Source organism: Eschrichtius robustus, chromosome 6, assembly GCF_028021215.1.
Source record: "Eschrichtius robustus isolate mEscRob2 chromosome 6, mEscRob2.pri, whole genome shotgun sequence".
Taxonomy (NCBI): Eukaryota; Metazoa; Chordata; class Mammalia; order Artiodactyla; family Eschrichtiidae; genus Eschrichtius; species Eschrichtius robustus.
In genome coordinates this window covers 100695309-100701308 of record NC_090829.1, presented here as the reverse complement: position 1 = coordinate 100701308, position 6000 = coordinate 100695309, and positions in this window count along the sequence as shown.

Here is a 6000-nt window from a genome sequence, read left to right as displayed (position 1 = left end):
GAAATTTCCCCCAGCAGCCTCAGGAGCAGCGGATTAAATCTCAACAATCAACTTGATGTACCCTGCATCTGTGGAAAACCTGAATAAACAACAAATCATCCCAAATTGAGGAGGTGGACTTTGGGAGCAATGATATATATATATATTTTTCCCTTTTTCTATTTTTGTGAGTGTGTATGTGTATGCTTCTGTGTGTGATTTTGTCTGTAAAGCTTTACTTTTACCATTTGTCCTAGGGTTCTCTCTGTGAGTTTTTTTTTTTTTTTTCTAGTATAGTTTTTAGCACTTGTTATCATTGGTGGATTCGATTTTTGGTTTGATTGCTCTCTTCTTTCTTTTTTTTTATTACTTAAAAAATTATTTTTTAATAATTATTTTTTATTTTAATAACTTTATTTTATTTTCTTCATTCTTTCTTTTTTGTTCTCCCTTTTATTCTGAGCCACGTGGAAGACAGGCTCCTGGTGCTTCAGCCAGGCATCAGGGCTGTGCCTCTGAAGTGGGACAGCCAATTTCAGGATATTGGTCCACAACAGACCTCCCAGCTCCACATAACATCAAATGGTGAAAATCTCCCAGAGATCTCCATCTCAACGCCAAGACGCAGCTGCACTCATCGACCAGCAAGCTACAATGCTGGACACCCTATGCCAAACAACTAGCAAGACAGGAACACAATCCCACCCATGAGCAGAGAGGCTGCCTAAAATCACAATAAGGCCACAGACACCCCCAAACACACCACCAGACGTGGACCTGCCCACCAGAAAGACAAGATCCAGCCTCATCCACCAGAACACAGGCACTAGTCCCCTCCACCAGGAAGCCTATATAACACACTGAACCACCCTTAGCCACTGGGGGCAGACACCAACAACAACAGGGACTAAAAACTTGCAGCCTGCGAAAAGGAGATCCCAAACACAGTAAGCTAAGCAAAATGAGAAGATAGAGAAACACACAGCAGATGGAGGAGCAAGGTAAAAACCTGCCAGACCTAACAAATGAAGAGGAAATAGGCAGTCTACCTGAAAAAGAATTCAGAATAATGATAGTAAAGATGATCCAAAATCTTGGAAATAGAATGGAGAAAATACAAGAAACGTTTAACAAGGACCTAGAAGAAATAAAGAGCAAACAAACAATGATGAACAACACAATAAATGAAATTAAAAATTCTCTAGAAGGGATCAATAGCAGAATAACTGAGGCAGAAGAACGGATAAGTGACCTGGAAGATAAAAGAGTGGAAATAATTACTGCAGAGCAGAATAAAGAAAAAAATGAAAAGAATTGAGGACAGACTCAGAGACCTCTGGGACAACATTAAACGCACCAATATTCGAATTATAGGGGTCCCAGAAGAAGAAGAGAAAAAGAAAGTGACTCAGAAAATATTTGAAGAGATTATAGTTGAAAACGTTCGTAATATAGGAAAGGAAATAGTTAATCAAGTCCAGGAAGCACAGAGAGTTCCATACAGGATAAATCCAAGGAGAAATATGCCAAGACACATATTGCTCAAACTATCAAAAATTAAATACAAAGAAAAAATAGTAAAAGCAGCAAGGGAAAAACAACAAATAATGTACAAGGGAATCCCCATAAGGTTAACAGCTGATCTTTCAGCAGAAACTCTGCAAGCCAGAAGGGAGTGGCAGGACATATTTAAAGTGATGAAGGAGAAAAACCTACAACCAAGATTACTCTAGCCAGCAAGGATCTCATTCAGATTTGAAGGAGAAGTTAAAACTTTTACAGACAAGCAAAAGCTAAGAAAATTCAGCACCACCAAACCAGCTTTACAACAAACGCTAAAGGAACTTCTCTAGGCAGGAAACACAAGAGAAGGAAAAGACCTACAATAACAAACCCAAAACAATTAAGAAAATGGTAATAGGAACATACATATCGATAATTACCTTAAACGTAAATGGATTACATGCTCCAACCAAAAGACATAGACTGGCTGAATGGATACAAAAACAAGACCCATATATATGCTGTCTACAAGAGACCCTCTTCAGACCTAGGGACACATACAGACTGAAAGTGAGGGGCTGGAAAAAGCTATTCCATGTAAATGCTAATCAAAGAAAGCTGGAGTAGTAATTCTCATATCAGACAAAATAGACTTTAAAACAAAGACTATTACAAGAGACAAAGAAGGACACTACATAATGATCAAGGGATCAATCCAAGAAGAAGATATAACAATTGTAAATATTTATGCACCCAACATAGGAGCACCTCAATACATAAGGCAAATGCTAACAGCCATAAAAGGGGAAATCGACAGTAACGCAATCATAATAGGAGAATTAAACACCCCACTTTCACCAATGGACAGATCATCCAAAATGAAAATAAATAAGGAAACACAAGCTTTAAATGATACATTAAACAAGATGGACTTAATAGATATTTATAGGACATTCTATCCAAAAACAACAGAATACAGTTTCTTCTCAAGTGCTCATGGAACATTCTCCAGGATACATCATATCTTGGGTCACAAATCAAGCCTTGGTAAATTTAAGAAAATTGAAATTGTATCAAGTATCTTTTCCGACCACAACGCTATGAAACTAGATATCAATTACAGGAAAAAACTCTGTAAGAAATACAAACACATGGAGGTTAAACAATACACTACTTAATAACCAAGAGATCACAGAATAAATCAAAGAGGAAATCAAAAAATACCTAGAAACAAATGACAATGAAAACACAATGACCCCAAACCTATGGTATGCAGCAAAAGCAGTTCTAAGACGGAAGTTTATAGCAATACAATGCTACCTTAAGAAACAAGAAACATCTCAAATAAACAACCTAACCTTACACCTAAAGCAATTAGAGAAAGAAGAATAAAAAATCCCCAAAGTTAGCAGAAGGAAAGAAATCATAAAAATCATAACAGAAATAAATGAAAAAGAAATGAAGGAAACTATAGCAAAGATCAATAAAATGAAAAGCTGGTTCTTTGAGAAGATAAAATTGATAAACCATTAGCCAGACTCATCAAGAAAAAAAGGGAGAAGACTCAAATCAATAGAATTAGAAATGAAAAAGGAGAAGTAACTGACACTGCAGAAATACAAAGGATCATGAGAGATTACTACAAGCAACTATATGCCAATAAAATGGACAACCTGGAAGAAATGGACAAATTCTTAGAAAAGCACAACCTTCCGAGACTGAACCAGGAAGAATAGAAAATATAAACAAACCAATCACAAGCACTGAAATTGAAACTGATTAAAAATCTTCGAAGAAACAAAAGCCCAGGACAAGATGGTTTCACAGGCAAATTCTATCAAACATTTAGAGAAGAGCTAACACCTATCCTTCTCAAACTCTTCCAAAATATAGCAGAGGGAGGAACACTCCGAACCTCATTCTACAAGGCCACCATCACCCTGATACCAAAGCCAGACAAAGATGTCACAAAGAAAGAAAACTACAGGCCAATATCACTGATGAACATAGATGCAAAAATCCTCAACAAAATACTAGAAAACAGAATCCAACAGCACATTAAAAGGATAATACACCATGATCAAGTGGGGTTTATCCCAGGAATGCAAGGATTCTTCAATATATGCAAATCAATCAATGTGATACACCATATTAACAAATTGAAGGAGAAAAACCAAATGATCATCTCAATAGATTCAGAGAAAGCTCTCGACAAAATTCAACACCCATTTATGATAAAAACCCTCCAGAAAGTAGGCATAGAGGCAACTTACCTCAACATAATAAAGGCCATATATGACAAACCCAGAGCCAACATGGTCCTCAATGGTGAAAAACTGACACCATATCCACTAAGATGAGAAACAAGACAAGGTTGCCCACTTTCACCACTAATATTCAACATAGTTTTGGAAGTTTTAGTCGCAACAATCAGAGAAGGAAAAGAAATAAAAGGAATCCAAACTGGAAAAGAAGAAGTAAAGCTGTCACTGTTTTTGCAGATGACATGATACTATACATAGAGAATCCTAAAGATGCTACCAGAAAACTACTAGAGCTAATCAATGAATTTGATAAAGTAGCAGGATACAAAATTAATGCACAGAAATCTCTTGCATTCCTATACACTAATGAAAAATCTGAAAGTGAAATTAAGAGAACACTCCCATTTACCACTGCAACAAAAAGAATAAAATATCTAGGAATAAACTTACCTAAGGAGAAAAAAGACCTGTATGCAGAAAATTATAAGACACTGATGAAAGACATTAAAGATGACACAAACAGATGGAGAGATATATCATGTTCTTGGATTGAAAGAATCAACATTGTGAAAATGAATCTACTACCCAAAGCAATCTACAGATTCCAAGCAATCCCTATCAAACTACCACGGGCATTTTTCACAGAACTAGAGCAAAAAATCTCACAATTTGTATGGAAACACAAAAGACCCCGAGTAGCCAAAGCAATGTTGAGAAAGATAAACGGAGCAGGAGGAATCAGGCTCCCTGACTTCACACTATACTACAAAGCTACGGTAATCAAGACAGTATGGTCCTGGCACAAAAACAGAAATACAGATCAATGGAACAGGATAGAAAGCCCAGAGATAAATCCATGCACATATCATCACCTTATCTTTTATAAAGGAAGCAAGAATATACAGTGGAGAAAAGATAGCCTCTTCAATAAGTGGTGCTGGGAAAACTGGACAGCTACATGTAAAAGAATGAAATTAGAACACTCCCTAACACCATACACAAAAATAAACTCAAAATGGATTAAAGACCTAAATGTAAAGCCAGACAGTATTAAACTCTTAGAGGAAAACATAGGCAGAACATTCTATGATATAAATCACAGCAAGATCCTTTTTGACCCACCTCCTAGAGAAATGGAAATTAAAACAAAAATAAACAAATGGGACCTAATGAAACTTAAAAGCTTTTGCACAGCAAAGGAAGCCATAAGCAAGACGAAAAGACAACGCTCAGAATGGGAGAAGATATTTGCAAATGAAGCCACTGACAAAGGATTAATCTCCAAAATTTACAAGTAGCTCATGCAGCTCAACATAAAAAAAAAAACCAACCCAATCCAAAAATGGGCAGAAGACCTAAATAGACATTTCTCCAAAGAAGATATATAGATTGCCAACAAACACATGAAAGAATGCTCAACATCATTAATCATTAGAGAAATGTAAATCAAAACTACAATGAGATATCATCTCACACCGGTCAGAATGGCCATCATCAAAAAATCTACAAACAACAAATGCTGGAGAGGGCGTGGAGAAAAGGGAACCCTCTTGCACTGTTGGTGGTAATGTAAATTGATAGAGCCACTATGGAGAACAGTATGGAGGTTCCTTAAAAAACTAAAAATAGAACTACCATATGACCCAGCAATCCCACTACTGGTCATATACCCTGAGAAAACCATAATTCAAAAATAGTCATGTACCACAATGTTCACTGCAGTTCTATTTACAATAGCCAGGACATGGAAGCAACCTAAGTGGCCATCAACAGATGAATGGATAAAGAAGATGTGGTGGCTTCCCTGGTGGCACAGTGGTTCAGAATATGCCTGCCAATTCAGGGGACACGGGTTCGAGCCCTGGTCTGGGAAGATCCCACATGCCACGGAGCAACTAGGCCTGTGAGCCACAATTGCTGAGCCTGCGCATCTGGAGTCTGTGCTCCGCGGCGGGAGAGGCCACGACGGTGAGACGCCCGCGCACCGTGTTGAAGAGTGGCCTCCACTTGCTGCAACTAGAGAAAGCCCTCGCACAGAAACAAAGACCCAACACAGCCATAAATAAATAAATAAATAAATAAATAAATAAATAAATAAACAAACAAACCCAAAAGTTAAAAAAAAAAAAAAGATGTGGTACATATATACAATGGAATATTACTCAGCCATAAAAAGAAATGAAATTGAGTTATTTGTAGTGAGGTGGATGGAACTAGATTCTGTCTTGCAGAGTGAAGTAAGTCAGAAAGAGAA